The sequence below is a fragment of the Dipodomys spectabilis genome, unplaced genomic scaffold, assembly GCF_019054845.1.
Source record: "Dipodomys spectabilis isolate Male_0828 unplaced genomic scaffold, ASM1905484v1 ptg000204l, whole genome shotgun sequence".
NCBI lineage: Eukaryota > Metazoa > Chordata > Mammalia > Rodentia > Heteromyidae > Dipodomys > Dipodomys spectabilis.
In genome coordinates, this window is record NW_024870881.1 from 2,044,129 (window position 1) to 2,063,300 (window position 19,172).

The following is a 19,172-nucleotide window of genomic DNA, read 5'->3' on the forward strand; positions in this document are numbered from 1 at the left end:
CTCTATGTTTTTTCTTGTCTATGTATCTTGTGTGTGTGTGTGTCTGTGTGTGTATGTGTGTGTGTGTGTGTGTGTGTGTGTGTGTGAGAGAGAGAGAGAGAGAGAGAGAGAAAGAGAAAGAGAGAGAACATGAATGTGTACTAGAACTGAGGCTTGAACTCAGAACTTGGGTGCTGTCTCTTGTCACTCCAGGTTGGTGCTCTATCATTTATCATTTATACCTTCACTTTCAGCTTTTTGCTGGTAAACTGAAAATAAGATTTTCTTGGATTTGTCTGTCTGGGCTGGTTTGAACCATGAGCAAATATCAATCTACTGAGTAGCTGGGCTTACAGGCATGAGTCACCTATGCCTATACTCATCACCATCAAACACTCAGGTAACCATGAAAACTAAATAAGTTCTCCCCAATCCTAGTACTGGCTCGGGGTACTTTGGCTGTATGAAACAAGATCTGGGTCTAAATACTAGCCCTATCACTTCCTGGCTAAGAAGCTTAGATGTGGTATTCTGAGTAATTTTGTTCATGTCAGTCTTTTCATCTACAAAATGAGGATAAGCAATACCTGTCTCTGAAAGTGGTAGTGAGGAGCTGGATAATAGGCATGCATACCTGTATTCCTAGCTACTCAGAAAGCTGAGATCTGAAGATTGTAGATTGAAGCCAGCAGAGGTAGAAATTATCTCCAATTAAGTACCAAAAAGCCAAAAGTGTAGCTGTGATAGAAGAGCACCCGCCTTAAGTGAAAAAGCTAAAGGACCTGAGTTCAAACCTGTTTCAACATACAAAAAAAGGTGGTGGTGAGAGTAAAATGAACAAAAGAACATTAAGAAACTTCACATAAACATCGATACATTCATTCTCCCTGCCTGCTCAATACTTTATCCTTTCTCTTTCTAAAGATCACTCTCATCTTCCCCTGGATATGTAAATCTGTTTTTCTCACTGGAAAACCAGAAGTGCCTGACAACTTGTATCACTTTGCCTTATAGAAACTTCCAGGAGAGGTCACAGGTGTTCTAGGTTAAGAGTTGGCCAAAATATGGCCACCAGGTCATTGTTAGAAGAAATATTCCATAAGAATAAATGTGAGAAATACTGCATATTATAACCTCAATCTGACATACACATTAATTTGCCAAAATATTTAAACAAGTATCTCAATAGACAAGTACATTTACCCAAGTGCTGTGAGCACTTACTTAACAGTACATCCCTTTCTTATGGAAAACAACTTTTATTATCTCAAATAACATATTGTGATCTACTTATTTGGTCATTTCTCAGTCCCTTAACTTCTAGTTAGCAATAAAACTTGTTGAAATTTGGAACTGAAAAAAGTGCATTTTTGGCTAATATAACACAGACTACTTTTGCTTATGATATGCTATGCATGTAAGGAAACAGAAGTCAGCGCTATGAACAAATTATTAAAATTCATGAATGCATACATTACTAGAGACCAAAGATTGTCCCATTCTGGTGAGTAGAACTTTCCCTATGTCTCCAAGAGAGGCTGTGAAAATATTACAGGTGTTGATTTTATGGTCATGTGGTCATAGTGTAGAGGGGTCCAACCTCAGTCTCATATTGCCTCCTGAAGTAGGCAGATACAGTTCGTGAGGCCCTCAGCACCTGGCAATGCCCAGCCTTGTCTGTCCAGAAAGATTCCAGGTCTCTACATCAATCCTGAAATCTCACAAGATCATCCAGTAACAGATAAGGCTCACAGGACTAAGCACTGTACACGTATTATTTTTCATAAAAAGTGTTGCTTTCCAAGAGTGGGTTCTTTATTCTGAACCTTAACTGTGAAGAAGATGTTGGGGCTAAGAGCTGCTTTCATGTAAAGCCTTTGGCTCTTCTACTCACCTATTCCTCCTAAAAAGCCATTTCGGTCTCCATACAATTCCACTTTCAGGACATGCTTATACTAAGCAGGTGAAACAAAATTAACTAGTTTCCATATCAAGCGCTACTCCTCTGGAATGATTTGGAACAAAAGACAAGGCTGCCCCCTAGTGGAAAACTGTCAAATAGCATGAACACTCCCAAGGAACTGAATTGGGAAACACATTTCCATACATCACCTTGACAATAAAATTTAAAATAAATAAATAAATAAATACCATTCATTCTATCCCTTCAGCCTCTGGAGAGAGAATAAAGACTGCAAAGCATGGATCGCATTTACTGGTGTCAGCTGCTGCTTGCATTGTGGAACTGAGTAAAACAAATAATTAGATCTAGGGCCTAGTCAGAACCTTCAAGATCTATAAAGGAACCTCCAGGACTTATAAAGACCCTCTTGTTAAATCCAGATTTTCTGGTCAGAATCTATTTTGAGTTGGGAGGCCTAAAGTTAGAAACTGAGTTTCTAACTAGGGTGATTCTGATCACCGGACAAATTTGCATATTCTTGGGATGGAAAGCCCATCCAATTTTTCCTTCCCTGGATCCCAAGTGAGGCTCTAGAGCTTGTGAATTAAGTGACCAGGGAGAAGACTCTATGCCAGATGCTCCTTCCTGTAGCCTCTGCTAGTCTGAGTTTCCCCCCCAGCCACGGCCTCCACCAGCAGGGTCCTCCTCAACCCCTTCTTCCACAGTAATCTGGGTTTCCTTGATTCCCCCAACCCTAATACTACTCTCTGTGTCCTCCAAGTACTGGCAAGGGCCACCTACCTTCTCTAGTATTCACTGTCCATTTTGGAATGGTGAGTTCTCCATCAGAACTGTCAAGCCAAAAGGAGCTTTACTGATGGTATTATAATGTCTTTTCTTATTAGTTTGAGTACTGTTAGCATTCATTATTTTATTTTGTTGGTCATGGTACTCAAACTCAACGCCTAGGTGCTGCCCCTCACTTTTGTGTTTTTGTTTTTGCTCTTTGCTCAAGGCTAGCAGCTCCACTTCCAGTTTTTAGGTGGTTAACTGGAGATAAAAGTCTCGCAACCTTTCCTTCCCAGGCTGGCTTTGAACTGCAATCCTCAGATCTCAGCCTCCTGAGTAGCTAGGATTATTGGCATGAGCTACCAGAGCCCAGCTTAGCATTCCTTATTTTAAAAAGAAGCTTTAAATGCTTTTTTGGTTTGGCTATTTTTGAGTGGAGGGGAATATAGGTGACAAGTCTTTCTAGTTCTTTTTCTTAACCTTTCATCTTCAGATTCAAATGCTTTGGACAGAGAGGCCCTTCCTGGGAGAAGCCATGGCATCATCTACTTGTTTAGCATTTGATCTGCACATGCTCCTTAGGTGGGAACTATGACAGTCAGGTATGCAGCTTATGTAACTGGCCAAATGGAGGTGGTTACCAAGCCATGCACTTTCTGGCCCTCTCTCGACTGTCCAGTCCTGCCTTTCTCCCCAAGGATCAGTGCCTCAGCTTAGCCCAGACAAAGAAGAATGGTAAGAATGCAAAGCTGTGTGCTCAGATGAGGCTGGAGTGAACATGGTGCTCTGACTTCCAAGAATTGTACGGAATAACCTTAGAACAGATTAATCAGAGAGTCACCTGAGTACAGCTTTTATGTTTCTCATTCCTCCACCCAAAGCCAGTGCTCTTTGGATGCATTTGACCTAATGATCAACAGGAAATCTCTTGAGAAAATACTACTAGGTAGTTTTAAAGGATAATCAATGTCATATGAACAATTCCAACACTAAATTAAAATAAATAAGCTTCATCCTTTTGTACAATGTATTTATGCATTTGTATTTATGCACTTTGACAAATGATTTCTGAAGGTATCATGTTTGTCCTGGCAATAACAGATATTTGCACAATAGAGTTTTTTAGGGAAAATCCCTTGTGTTGTAATACAAGGCAGAGATCATAAATTACAAAGACAAAAAGGAGGTAGTTAGGACTGAAATCGGCAGCATTCAGAGGCAGCATTCAGAGAGACTGACAGAGAGAAGGAAGATAAATGATCATTGAATTCAAGAATCAAGGACAGAAGTATAACCACCTTCCATTAAGGACTGATTACCAAGACAGTATATGAACAAGAACCTGAAGATAGAGGGCTTACTGAAAACTACCCATATATGTGGTGGTAAATCATTTGAACATAAAACAGATTCTAGGAAGATAAGTTAGGAAACAAGGGAGTCTTTGTAATGGAACCTATTCCACTACAAACCCTTTTTCTCTCAATCAAGCAGAACCCATTGCTCTGTTTCTGAACCTACTCTTCTGTTTCTGGTGCTTGCACGATACCTTCTCAGTTTAAAATTCCAACATAAAAACACTTCCAGGCCATGAGACAGGTGTATGAAGGGAATGACTGATGGACAGTCTCCTCATTATCCCAGTTTCTAATTTAATGTGGATGTGTCAAAGTCCCTATGCTTCATTTAGAAAAGAAGGAAGAGAACAGTCTTCTCTTAGTGAGGACCTCTCTCTCTAGTCTTGGTGCTTTTATATTATTTGTGCACTTTTCTGCTCTTATTTCTTTCCTAGCATGACACACCAAATGCACAATTTTTGACTACCTAAAGGAGAACACAAGCCAGGCCCAAAGAAACATACCCCCATGGTTTCCCTTATTTGTAATAACTAGTATATGTCTGAGACAAGCAGAAAAGGTCAGATATGTTGATGTTAGGTGAAATGAACCCCAAGATAAGTATTCAAATTTTTTTTACTTTCATGCGATTGTTTCTAACATATTTATAAGATGATTTCTTTGTTGCTGTGTATGTCCCTCCCCCACGATATAACCCCTGCTTTCACTGTATTTGATGTTGGTATAATTTGTGGAGGGGAAGGGAAAAAAACAAATCGTTTAAATAGGGATACAGGTGGACCCATTGCAACAATGAGATGTACAAGTCGTTATGTCGAAAAATGAACTTTACAACTTTGGGGGGGGGGAAGGGGAGGATATGAGGGGGGGAGGCGGGATATGAGAAGGGGTGGGAAGGGGAAACAAAGGAGGAAGCAACAATGCTTGATAAGAAATGTACTCATTATCTTGCCCATGTAATTGTAACTCCTCTGTACAGTATTTTCATAATAAGTTTTTTTTTTTTTAAAAAAAGAGAGCACAATTATTACAACCAACCAAATATTTACCCTTGAAAAGAGAATGTCTTCATCCCCTGGCCCCTGCTTCACCTTTCTGTATGCTCCAAAATGTGCCATGCTGACATGATGTGTGAATCAGACAAACCATCCTGGGTTCAAGTTTCAGATCCACCACAAGCTGTCACAGTGTCTTTACATGAGGGATTTAATCTTAGTTTCCACAGTTGTAAATGAGAAAAAAAAAGATGGGATAGCATGATGCCACATACCTGTAACCATAGCACTTCTGAGCCAGAGACAAGAAGATCACAGGGTTGAAGAAAGGCCAACCTGGACCACGATGCAATGCCCCCCGACATACACACACACACACACACACACACACACACACACGATTAGAATTACACTATCTTCCTATCATAATATAGAGCAAAGGTGGATAAAATACCTTGGATTCCTGGCCCCAAAAGAGTAATGTTAGTTATAGATGATGGTGGCACATGCCTGCAATTGTTGGCTACTTGGCAGGCTGAGATCAGAGGATCACAGTTTGAAGCAGAAAAGTCTGTGAGACTCTTTTTCTCCAATTAACCATCAAAAAGTCAGAGGTAAAGTCCTTAAGCAAAAAAGCTAAGGGACAGTGCCCAGGTCTGGAATTCAAGCCCCAGAACACTCTCTCTCTCTCTCTCTCTCTCTCTCTCTCTCTCTCTCTCTCACACACACACACACACACACACACACACACATAAACATATACAGACACAAAATCATAAATTTAGTCATGTATCCTCTTAATTTATAGGAATAGGCAAAAATTAGTAAGTATTTCCTGTTCTTTTTTCATGCACCAGTTTCCTAGGAGTCTTCTGTGTGCCACACAAGAAACTCCTTTCAAAAATGGGCCTCTTTTAGGATTTTCTTTACATTTTTTTAAATTGTAAAGATACTGTACAGAGGGATTACAGTTATACGAGTAAGGTAATGAGTTCATTTCCTATCAAGATTGTTACCCTCTCCTTTGTCTTTCCCCTACTATCCCTTCCCTCTCTACCTCCCCAACTCTTCTCTACCCCCCACGTTGTAAATTTCCTAGTGTCTTGTACTTCTCATTGTTACAATGGGTCAATCTGTATCCTTGTTTCAGCATTTTGTTATTTCCTTTCCCCTCCCCAAATTAGAAAAATGTATATACAAGATACAGGACTTTTCTGTAACTCATCCTCAAGCACATATTCTATGCTTAGGCACACACTCTTCAAAATTTTATAGGTTTGCTGTGTTCACTCTGCCTCCGTTGTGCCTCTTCTTGCCACATCCTTTTCTGAATTATTACAAATCAAACCTTGAATATATAGAGACCCTATCATTCTCAATGTTAAGCATTATGCATTGCAATCATCACTGCTGATTCCTAAAAACATCGCACTAAAGAAAAAGGACAAGTGTCCCTTTTAGCTGTACAACTGTTTAGGATTAGGATGGATTTACTATTAAGAAATCATTAACATTGTTTCAAATGGGTGCACTGAGATATTTGGGGATTTATTAGTCAGGATTTGCTAGTTACTTACTATGTCATTTCCCAAGTAATTTACCATCCCTGAGCTGTCATTTTTTTCCACTGAGAAAATGAGCATGATACCTGCCTGCCTTTGTGGAAGTCCATGGAAATTACTGGGAGTACAGTGCTTTGTATGTACATTATGCACAGTTGCTGTTAATGTAGAGAGGACAAGTCCTATGCAGCTGTTACTATCAATGGAGTTTATTGGTAGTGTTACTCCAAAAATGTCTTAACTTCCTTTAAGCTTTTGGAGAAGCTTCTACCAAGGAACCATATTAACATTCTAGGAAAAACCTTTTCATTGACACTTCTGGTAGGTTTCAGTCTAGGTACACATAAGGATATTCAGCCAATTATGCCATTTTACAAAGAGGATAGCTGTTCTTTGGCTCTGTTCCCAAGGACTGCTCGTTCATAAGGAAAATAGTGGAGACAGGCAGGGAAGCCTTGTTGAAAGCTTGTTGTGTTTCAGCAGTTCTGACTCCCTGGCTCTGCCCTTTCCCTTGTTGTTCTCCTACTATCCCTTCCCTCCCCCACCTCCTTCCCTAATTTCTGACACTCCTAGGTCATCTCGTTCCACCAGTCACTGAGGGCATTTATCGCTTATGCTATGAGTTAAGTCCGCTTCGCATTCATGTACCAACATCCCTGAGATAATCAACTTAATAAAGAGTTGATTCTGGCTCACAGCTTTAGAGGATTTGGCCTCAATCCTTTGGGGCCTGTGGAGAGTGGGTACATCATGTGGCAGAACCAACTCCTCACCTCTTGCCTTCAGAAAGTAAAAGGACTACCTCTATAGGCAAGAGCAGGGTTATACTATCCCCTTTTAAGCATAAGTCCTCAATGACTGGAAGGTCTTCCTCAAAGTCTGACTTCTTAAAAGATCCCAGCTGGGCGCTGGTGGCTCACGCCTGTAATCCTAGCTACTCAGGAGGCTGAGATCTGAGGATCGCGGTTCAAAGCCAGCCCGGGCAGGAGAGACCGTGAGACTCCTATCTTCAATAAACCACCAGAAAACTGGAAGTGGCGCTGTAGCTCAAGTGGTAGAGCGATCACCTTGAGCTGAAGAGCTGAGGGACAGCGCCCAGGCCCAGAGTTCAGGCCCCATGACTGACAAAAAAAAAAGATTCCAACACTTCCCAATAGCACTATTCTGAGGAGATATTCCAGATGTGAACTAGCACGCTGTAATCCCTCTTAAGTTACAGCTTTCTCTAACACCCAGATTTGTGGGAGTCATATAACTGATTCAAAATTGCTGGATTGGGTAAGACCATTTGCAAAACTTTTTAGGTAGAGTTAGGAGATATCGGATCAAAAAATGGGTAAAAGATTGAAATAAAAGGAAGAAACTGATCCTGATTTGAAAACACTAGGAAGCTTTGTCAAAGGATGTATGGTGTATGTCATTAGTTTGTTATTGAAAATAATTTATATTTAGTTTAAATTATTGAAAATAAGTCCTATAATATGATCACTAAAATAAACTGGAGTGTTACGTAAGTTTTTATACTTACTTTGGTTTTACAAGTGCTGAAAAATGAATTTTTAGGCTTAATTAGTTGTTAGTCCACCTGGAGGCAGTACAGGCTAAAAGAAACAAAATGAGTATTCAGTATTCTCAAAACTAAATAGAAATGTAAAAGAACTATTCTCCAGGATAGTTCTAGAGAAAAGATAAGTATTTTCTAGAAGAGACAGAGCTGGGACATTTGTCTCTTGAGAGTGAAAATGTCTGAGTGAAAGCAAAATTTTCAAGCAATGTGTCAGACTTCGAAGATAGTAGGATATGTGGAGGAAAAGTCAAGGCTACAAACAGTAAAAAGGGCTCAGGTAATAACTTGGTCATAGAGGAACAAACAGGAAAGTTCCCTGAGTAAATACACAACAGGAGGAAATACACCACGTGCATGGGAAATGAAGCAACAGTGTGGGCAGGGAGCTTGGCAGGCCGGGCAGGTGAGGGTGGGGCTCTGGGCAAGCCCTCTTCAGACAGCCCCTCCCCCACCCTCAGAAACCTTCTGTGACTCTTCCTTGCACTGTGATGCAGGCCAGGGGTTATAGATGAGCCCTGCACTTTCAGAACCCAGTTGCCTCAGGCAGCCGTAAGATCCAGACTATGGAGAATGGTTTCTCCATAGAATGGTTTCTGAATAGTCATATTGTGCCATGGCTGAGCTTTGGCTTACAAACCCTCTTAAACGTAGACCCCAGGTTCACCTTTCTAAGTGCCTTGGGGTTGCTATTCCTATGTCTGTGTTACTGGTTGTTGAAAACACCATCACTAAAACTCCAGAAAAAGAAGTACCTCCAACAGGTAAGGAATTTCAGGAGAATCCCCAAAAGAGATTCTTTCTTAGAATTTTCCATCTCTATTCTCACATCACTGAATGACTGAGGCAGTCTGACTCTCAGAGACATAGAAAATCTGAAAAGCAGACAAAGCATCTGTTACAGGGCATGTGCCTTGGAGGGGAGGAGTCCATGGAGGACTAAGGTTTCCATCTGAAGTCCAGAGAACACATTTCTGTGTTGGAGGATCTTAGAGGAAGGGGTCACAGAGTGACACTATGGTTCTAATTGGTTTAGTGTTCGGAAGCACAGTGGCTCCTGACGCTCAATCTCTCCTGAGTCAGGTTTACCATTACCAGGCTTTTCTTCCTGTTGGGATGGTCATGAGAGCAGTGCTTGACCTCTGAGGTCCTCTGAGCAGAGCCTGGTGTCTCAGTTTTGTCCACAATACAGAATCCTCCAGGGAGCACACCTGTGGCAGTTGACTGCAGATTCTATGCCTTCCTCTAGCAGAGGACCTCTGGGAACCTAGTATGGAACTCACACATAATGCCTTCTTTAAATTTTTCCAAGAAGAAAAACTGAAAATATTTGATCACCTTTAAAAGCTAATAAAAAGAAGAATCAACTCTGAATTTAATGTAGAGACATCTTATTATTAGATAATGCTTATTAGAACTTACTACCAAGAGGAGCAATAAAAATGAGTCCCAGAACCTCATTCTTTTCTTTTTTATCTCAATGACAGGGAAGAATCAGGAGGAAGAGGAGAAGAGCATTTAGAGGTACGTGTCTTCCTATCTGATCTGAGCTCACCAAGAATGACTTTTGTCATTCTTGTCATTCTCTTGTCCCATCCACAGTTTCTGAGGATTTCAGCTACTACACTCGGTTTCTCTCATAGAATGAGCCCTCAGAGGACAGGTTCACAGAAAAATAGTTAGACCCAAGATATGTTAGAGTCCATGGTCTGCCAGTCATCAACATGAAGTAGCGACAGACCCAGGTAGTGAGTTCTGCTCACTAGGGGAGCAGATGAGTTGTCAAGTTACAACTTCAATATCCAGGCATTGTGTAGAGCTTTATTCTTGGGAGCTCAGATTTATATCTGAGGTAACCACTGACTTCAAGGCTTCACAAGGTAGGTTTAGGCATCAGGTGAGATGATGCAGAAAATGATGCCAACTAGATGTGAGCATTCTTAATGAAGGAAACTGATCATTTGACTCTGTCTACTGATATTTGGGGCCGTTAGCATTTATTCCTTAAGTGTTTCACATAGAGGGACACTGATATGATCCTTATGTTCCTACTCTTGTTACATGTAACCCATTGTCCTGGTTTTCCAGGTTGGAGAAGTCGCCGAGAAGAAGCAGAGGAGGGGAGGAAGCTTCTTTCTATTCTGAAGAGGTGATTATTATTTCCCATTCTATCCTGGTCCCTTTTTAAGTAATGTATCCTGGGGATGACGTGCTGTCTGTCCCTGTCATGGGATGGATAGCCACAGAAAAGGCACATGAAGGAAGGTTCTGGGGAGAAGCTCTAGACTGTGTTGTGATGTCAGGGGTGTTAGAAAACATCAAGTAGCAGGCAGCCTGACAACCACTGGGCCAGTAGGCCCTCTCTCCCTTGTGCTAGTCACAGATACAGCTTTGTCCTTCTGTCTCCTGCAGCCCCCTGAACCTACAGCATGACACCACCTACTTTCGGCAACTGCTCTGTCCAGACCCCTTCTGTGAGGTATGCAACAGAACAACTGCTGAGGTCAGTCATCTGCTTTCTCAGGCATACCTGGAGGAAACTGCATGTGCTCTGTCTCCATTAGCTTCCACAGCTACCATGAAAAAGTCATCAGCTCTGAACACTGCTCTTTCAGCAATCCCTCCAGAGCAATCAATTCAAGCCCCTACTTCTGAACTTTCTTCATCCACCTTGTCTGTACTCTCACCAAACCAAGATACTCCCTTGAAGGACTTAAATTCACCCTCACCACTAGATGATTCTGGGCTATCAGAATCAATTTCTCCTTTGGATATCAAATTCCCAGTGGACCCATCACCAGCTGAACAACTTGCCTCAATTCCTCCGCCCTTAGCGCCTCATACTCAGGGAAAAGAACTTGTTCTCCAACAAAATTGTCCTTTGTCTCCTGTGGACAGTCCTGATAGATTGTCTACTTATGACCCAAAAACCAGAGGCACTAACTCTTCCAGCTTAACAATGTTAGGATTCTCTTGTAGGGAGCCTATTGTGAAAAACACACACCTTTCTGATTTGGTAGAATGTGAGGCCAGGAAGAATTTCCTTGACCTTCATTCTTCTGAGGGCTCTACAGGAGGTATCCCTGCTATCTACTCTGTAGAACCTTGTAACCTCTCGTTTGTCAAACTTGATGACCTCAAATTCCAGGAAACACAAATTAAGAAGCCAGAAGGGTTCTTGATGTGGAAAGAAAAGGAAAAAAAACCTGCTTCCTTTTCAAACCAAAACATGCTACTGAATTCCGTAGGAAAAGTATTAGAGTCTGTTGCTGAGCAGCAGGACTTGGCAGTTCCCCTTCCATTTGGGAGCTTCAATGGCAAGCAAGGGGGGCTACACAAGTACATGCAGGCTCCAGGTCCAAATCCCTATGAGGACCATTCTCAGCAAAAATCATCTACCAAGTACTTCTGGGGTCTCCCATCTCTACACAGTGAGTCCTTAAGCTCTACTGTCTCTGCCTTAAGTGACTATACTTTGAAACTTGTCTGCTTCAATATAATTGCCAATGTCTCCACAGCCCATGAATCCCCCATCATCCCTAATCCTAAACCTCTGCCATTATCTGAGATCCAATCTCAAGTCTTGCCTGAGAACTTGCCTCAATATCTTCCAAGGGCCCAGGCCCAGCTTGAATCTCCACTCCTAGTCCTTCCTGCTTCTCCCATACCCCAGGTTAGGACCTGTGGAGTCTGTTTTTATGGACCACAGAAGGAGGCACAGCTTCTTATGCCATCTGAAATTCGTCTTCTAGAAAATAATATATTGCAGAAAAAACAGGATAGTGTATGGGGTTTACCCTCTGTGGTCCAGAGATCCCGGGAAGATTTTTGTCCACCAGCTCCAAAACTTCCATTGGTCAGACAGTATTCCAAGGCTAATGTTACAGTCTCCGTCCTTCCTGGTGATTTCCCCCTAACCAGTAGCCTGCGACAAAAACTAGAGCATCACCTTCGAAAGAGGCTCATCCAGCACCACTGGGGCCTGCCCCGCAGGATCCAGGAGTCTCTGTCACTGATAAATCCTAGGATAGAAATTCCCCAGAGCTCTGAGTCTAAGAGGAATCAGGAGCTCTCATGCATTTCCTCCTTGAAATGTCAGAGCAGCAAACATCCAAACTTTGAGTTGAGCCAACTTGAAAGCTCTGATGAGAAGAGCTACGAGATACCTTTGCGAGAAGAAGAAATGGGGAAAGAACAAGGACATAGTCCAGAGATTGGCTCCACAGACCATCTGTCTAGTGACTCAGAGGGGGTTCCACATACTAGTTCAGAGTCTGACTCTGAGTCAAGCCCAGAAAGTTACACAGGGAGTGTATCAAAGAATAATTTAAGTACCTCACTGAGTCAGAAACAACTCAAAGATGCCCTGGAAAAACACTGGAACAAGAAATTTGCAGAAATCAATGAAGATCAGACTGCTGGTTCACATCATTCCAACAACATGCACTTGCCTTCACATGAAAAATTCCCTAGCCAGATGAAACAGAGATCACTGAAACCATTGATGGGGAAGGACAGCAGCTTGAACACATCCCATGAGATTTCCTTCCGTGATTCCAGCAAACAAAATATTTTGGCAGACCGTATTAAGTTTTTCCATATGAAGATGATGCATGGCCTTCTCCAGAAAGTCCAAGAATCCATAGAAATTGTTAATGAAAAAGAAAGTACATCCCAGGCCTATTCCAACATTGAACTTTCTTCTCCATCCAACTCCATTTCTGGAGTGGATTCTACATTTAGTGTTTCTCAGCCTTTTGGAGAAAATTCTAATAGTGAAGAGAAGATAAGAACGACAAATTCAACCTTCATCGTAGATTGTCCTGATCCTGCTGCCTTACCCGTGAGCAAGGAAGGGCAGGGATCCCAGAGACAATCATCCCCTGATATGAAGCATGAGCATGTAGATCTTCCCAAAAAGAAGGATAGAAATTGTCCTTCACTTTGCCAGACACAAAGTGTCAGCAACAAAGCCAGTCTGAAACAGCCTGCAGCCAGCAATAATCATGGGCCCAAGCTACGCACAAGGCCACCCGGAGCTGTATCTGACCCACTGAGTAAGAGAAAAATTTCTGACAAAAGTGTAAAACAACCTCAGGGAAAAAGCACGATGCTGAGAAATACCTTGGTTAGCACAGAAAAATCCAGAGAGAGATCTAAGGTTGAGGATCTCTGTAATCTTCAATCACAACCTAGTACCACCTTAAAAATCAGCAAGTGCAAGAGCTCCCTAGTGACAGATGTAGTTACTAGTAAAGTAGAAACTACATTGACTACTCAAAGTCCCTTTATGGGGATATCAGGTCCTCATGGTCCTGAAATATCAGCCTTAAAATACAAACTTTTTGATGAGTTGAAATTGAAAATGGAGAGCAAAAAGACAGGAAAGGCCCAGGGTCTTCAGGATGACCTGCCTGTGAAGTCAGATAAGTTGAAAGACATGATTTTACGTACTTTAAACTCTAGTGTCACCAGTGGGGACACAGCAGTTTCCCATGTGCTGTGTGCACAACTGGACAAGACAAAGACCAGCAGGGAGCAGGGACAGGATGACCTCCATAACGGTCAAGGCAAAAATTTGCCACAAGGAAACAAGGCCATGAGCCATCCAACATCAAAAGCAGGTGAGCTTGGTAGAGAAGATGCAGTGATCTCTGTATCCCAACTCACAAAGAGGAGCCACCATCCTCAAAATAAAACATTAAAGGAGATGGCTGGGACCAAATCCTCCCCGCTGCTGTCACGGAAGGAACAGCCTCCTCATGAAAATCGTTTCAGAAACCACATGAAACAATTTTTTCAGTGGCTTAGTTCAGGTAAAAATGGCAAAGGACAAGAAAGTTCCCAGGGAAACAACAGTTCTCCATCATCATCTGTGCAGGCCAGAAGCCCAGGTAAAGGGAGAGCTGCTTTTCCTGGGACCACTAAAAATCAGAAAGTCACCAGAAACACTGGGAAAGTCCCAATAGTGAAACGAGGGCAGAGGCATGGAGTGGATGCCACATGCCCCCAGGAACCCCCTTTGTCTCCCATGAAGTCTGGGAAAACTCAACAGAAGGCAGAAATGCAGACCCAGACAGATTGTATCCAGGACCAGCATGTCAGCTACAAAGCTTCCTGCTCTAGAGTGTCATGTGTCAAGTCCAGGATGCAAGAGACTGTTTGTCCTGGCCAGAGTTGTCTTGAGAAAAATAGGCAGGGCACAGGCTGGCATGGAGAGCCAACAAATGTTGTGCTGTTTACTGAGCACAGGTATCCCACAGCCATGGCACACAGGGAGCCAGTGCTCCACAGGGGACCCATCTGCAGACATCAAGTGCATCGGGTGCCTCTGGCTGCCCCTATCATTCCTAATGGCAGTGTGTTGGAAAATGTTTCCCTCTTGAAAGAGAGAATCTTCATCATTCCCAGAGACAAAAGTTTCCTTCCTCAAAATAATTCATTCCTTTCCCCCCAATAAACCTTCAACACATTGCCTGCAATAAATGTTCTGACAGTAGTTCTGTCTTTTGCATACTGTTTTGTGCGTATGCGTTCGGGGTAATGCATGGCTGGTACCTAGGGATAGGGGGCAATCAGCAATTTCCTCTGTTTTTTATAAGACGAGTTTGTTGGAGCACTTGTTGAAAATTGAATGGCTGTAATCCCAAATCCCTTTCCCTACCTAATAAAGCTGAGCTATTATAACACTATATGACAACTGGAAGATCTCAGCTCATGATTGCATTCCATCCTGCAAAACAGTAGTGAAGAACTAGTGTATCTGTACAAGGGATTAAAGGCAAGTATATGTTTCAGACTAATGTGTGTGTGTGTGTGTGTGTGTGTGTGTATTGGGGGGGGGTCCTGGAGCTTGAACTCAGGGTGCTGCACTGAATTCAAGCTCCATGGCCGAAAAAAAAAGTCTCATCATGTACTTTCCTGCCCAGACTGGCTTTGGACTGCAGTCCTCAGATCTTAGCCTCCTGGGTAACTAGAATTACAAGTGTGAACCCTGGCGCCCAATGCACAGCTTAACTTTTTAAAGAAAGATGTAGATATTTATAAGATTATGTCTTCGTTGCCTTCTATGTCCCTCTCCCATGGTACAACCCCTGCTATCACTATATATGATGTTGGTATATGTGGAGGGGAAGGGAAAAAACAAATTGTTAAAACAGGAATACAGGAGGACCCATTGCAATAATGAGATGTACAAGTCGTTATGTCGAGAAACGAACTTTACAACTTTGGTGGTGGGGGAAACAGGGCAGGGGGGTGGGAGGATATGAAGGGATGGGAAGGGGAAACAAAGCAGGAGGCTACAATGCTTGATAAGAAATGTGCTCATTATCTTACCTATGTAATTGTAACCCCTCTGTACAGTATTTTCACAACAAAAATATTTTTTGAAAAAAGAAAAATGTAGAAATACCTGTATTTAAAATAATTTCTTGACATTGTAAAATAATTTGATATTAGGATGTATGGGTGGTAGGGTAATCTATAAGGCAATCTATAGGTAGAGCTATAGAGCCGTAGAACAAACAAAAGGAACCTGAAGCAACATAATGGGAATGGGGAAGAATATACAAAGAAACAAACAAAAAAATCACAAAGTACATTATAAGTACATGAAAAAGAACAGCAACAAAGATAAGACTTCTTGTGTCCTTATCTTGGGGTTCATTTTGCTTAGCATCAGGTTATATGGTCATATGTACATAGCTTTTGACCTCTTCTGCTTGTCCTGAGGGAAACCATGGGACGTATGTTTCTTTGCGTCTGGCTTACTTCACTTAATTTCTTTTCTATAGAATACTGGGAGCAAAAATGCAGCCTGGGTGGAAATATGATTGAGGGTTGAAAGACAAAAATGAGGAAGAGTAAAACTCATAAGTAGACACTGGCAGGCTGACCACAGACATCAAGGTTCATGAAGGGGAAAATAAAAATAAGCTGAAGAGAGAACATGAAAGCTTTAACAATAAGTGATATCTCTGGAAGATTTGAGCGGAGTCAACTTTCCTATAGTTTTACACCCATAAACACACACACGTGTGTGTGTATGTGCATGCACATACATATACAGTAATTACTGCTTTCCCTGGAATCACAATACTATAAGAAAAATATTTCCCAAAGGGAAAGCCTGATGGGAGCAGCACCATCTGGACCTCACTCCTATGTTCACCTGCCCCCCTATTCACCTTGAAGAAGGCAAGCAGGAGTCAAAAGGAACTTGTCTGGGAGGAAAAGGTCTTCCCTAGCCCTCTGCTGTCAGGTACTGGTTCTCCTTCAACTTATCCTTGGCACCAAGTGATTACAATATCAGGAGGAAGGATGAGACCAGGACTTTTGCCTGGGTAGATGAGAACTAAGACAACTATCACCTGCCAAAAGCTGTGTGACAGGAACAGGGGCAAAGGAATGGTGGTGAGGAAAGAGAGTAGGTTAGGTAATAGAGTAGGAAGGTGTATATTCATCTGTATGTGTATTATATGTTATAGAATGAACTAGGGACAGAGCTGAAGGCCTTCCATGTTCCTTGGTAGATCAGGTTCAAGGTGGGATTAAAATAGATTGGAAACCCTATGCTATCACCAGGGAGGACCACCCACACAGACGCAAGAGACTCAGCCTGGTAGGAAGCAAGACAATCTTTCCCACCCCCACCATCCCAGTTCCTCAACGTTTAAACAACCAATCATCAAAAGGAAGAAAACACAAAGCCTAAGACAAAGGAGGGGGGAAGGTGAGAGAGGAAAACAAGTACTCTCATGCTAATATCCTACACACACACACACACACACACACACACACACACACACACACACACACACACACACACACACACACACACACACACACACACACACACACACACACACACACACACAATTCTGGAATTCTCCAAAAATTAGGGCAGGCTGGGTGTGAGGCATTAAGGAAGGAGGTAGAAGAGTTCTTGTGGCCCAAAAAGAGGTGACACATCACAGAGCTAGATGAGAGTTTAATTAGACTCTAACTAAAAACAGAGATGTGATTACTATTTCCAGTTTCCCCATCACAGTACTAATATAACAAACTAAGGCAATGTTGGCTTTGCACCAGACTCACTGAGTCCCCTGGCTCTGGCCTCAGTACAGTGTATCTGTGTTACTACTTCTGGGCCATTTGATCTTCTTGATATTTTTTAAGATCATGTCATACAGAGTTAAATAATGATTACTCAGCTTTGCATATGATAAGCTGAAGACTGACAATTTTTTTCTCATCAAACTGTCACAGTGAGGGGATAGTCCTCCACATGAGGATGTTTAGCTGTTTTAGAAGCCAATTTGGCTCTTATACTCTAGAAATCTGGTCCAGAGACATAGCTTTACTCTCAACAGTTTTTAGCTTTGTAACTGTCTCTTTCTGAATAGGTATCAAGTTGTTCCCATTATCTATCCTGAGAATCAAGAGCTGTAACCACATTTAGACTGTGTTACATTTCTGGGTCAGCAGCCAGATCTCAGGTTTCATTTTCTGGGGGTGGGAGGGAAGGAGGAGGAGGATTGGGTTAGGGGTGGGGTGGGGGGGAGGAGGATGGGAAGGTATGGGAAGGGGAAACAAAGGAGGAAGCTACAATAATAAGAAATGGACTCATTATCTTGCCCATATAATTGTAACCCCTCTGTACACTATTTTCACTATAAAAAAATGTCCACTAGCTGCTGGTTGCTTTTTTGCTTCCCACTGGGCATCACAAACATCTTGGTTCCTTGGAAGGTCTCTTCACATTCATCCAACCTTCACTTCTTATAAGTGAGGCCATCCAGACCATCGTGGATATTGGTGGGAAGAATGGGGTCAGGGACAGGGAGAACCATGTCTAGGTAGATGAGTTTGGTCATAGATGTCTAGAATTGATTCCTTAAACCATCAGGTTCTAACAGTTTTTTGGGGGGGGAAATTGTCACGTCTTTCACCTCACTTGTGATAAACCCTCTGAAACAATCAACCTTGAGCTTCACCTCCTGATCCATCTTCAGCAATGAGGCCATGGCCCAGCTGGGCAGTGTTCACTCTGCTGGAGACCAGAGGCTCTAGGGAAGAGGACCGGAGGGACCTGAGGAATCTCAGCTGCCCTCAGGACCTAGACACCCTCACTGGCTTTCTCAATGCTTGTTCTTTCCTTGCCTCCATCCGCCTGGTCCTCCTGTACCCCAATCTGTCCATCTGGCTGCCCACTGGCTGCCCACTCCTGGCTTTTGCCCCTCATGCTGGAAGCTGCATCACCACAGCTAGACTTAAAAAAATATCTAGCTAGCTAGAGGATGTCACATAGGCGGTGACTCTATTACGTGTGTTTGAGGGACAAAAGTTTCCTCCCTCAATTGATTCTTTTCCCCAATAAATGTGCACAGAGCTGGGAGGGGTCAGAGTCTAGGAATGGAATGAGTACTGCTAAAAATGTGTCCTATGTTATATACTGAGTTTCAGAAGCATTCTTTGATCTGGCAAATCATCCATGGATGATCTTACCTCCTAATTATAGGTGTGTCAAAATAAAAGATTTCTGCTACTTCCTGTAAATATATCATTTTTATCTCCAGAGTTTTGCCATTGCCCCTGTCATGTCTGACTCTTAGGGCTTCAGGAAAAATGCAGATTATATGAATATATGTTCTTATTGAAAAAAAAGAAAATGTAGGGATACTTTAGAGTACCTCAATATCCATTGTAGAGTCAATTTCAGTAAGACTTAAAAGATTTAAAAAGTAGAAGTGCTTAGCTGGACACCAGTGGTTCATGCCTGTAATACTAGCTACTCAGGAGGCTGAGATATGAGGATCATGGTTCAAAGCCAGCCCAGGCAGCAAACTCCGTGAGACTCTTTCCTCCAATAAACCAATAGAAAACTGGAAGTGGTGCTGTGGCTCAAGCAGTAGAGTGCTTGCCTTGAGCTGAAGAGCTGAGGGATAGCGCCCAGGCCCAGAGTTCAAGCCCCATGACCGACCAAAAAAAAAAAAAGTAGAAGTGCTTAAAAAGTGTGAA

At 42.3% G+C, this 19,172-nt stretch overlaps 1 pseudogene; it reads right to left on the reverse strand.

The window, feature by feature from the left end:
- Positions 1–17,269: 17,269 nt before the first annotated feature.
- LOC122122117 lies at positions 17,270–18,178 on the reverse strand (annotated as a pseudogene).
- Between the last annotated feature and the right edge of the window lie 994 nt (positions 18,179–19,172).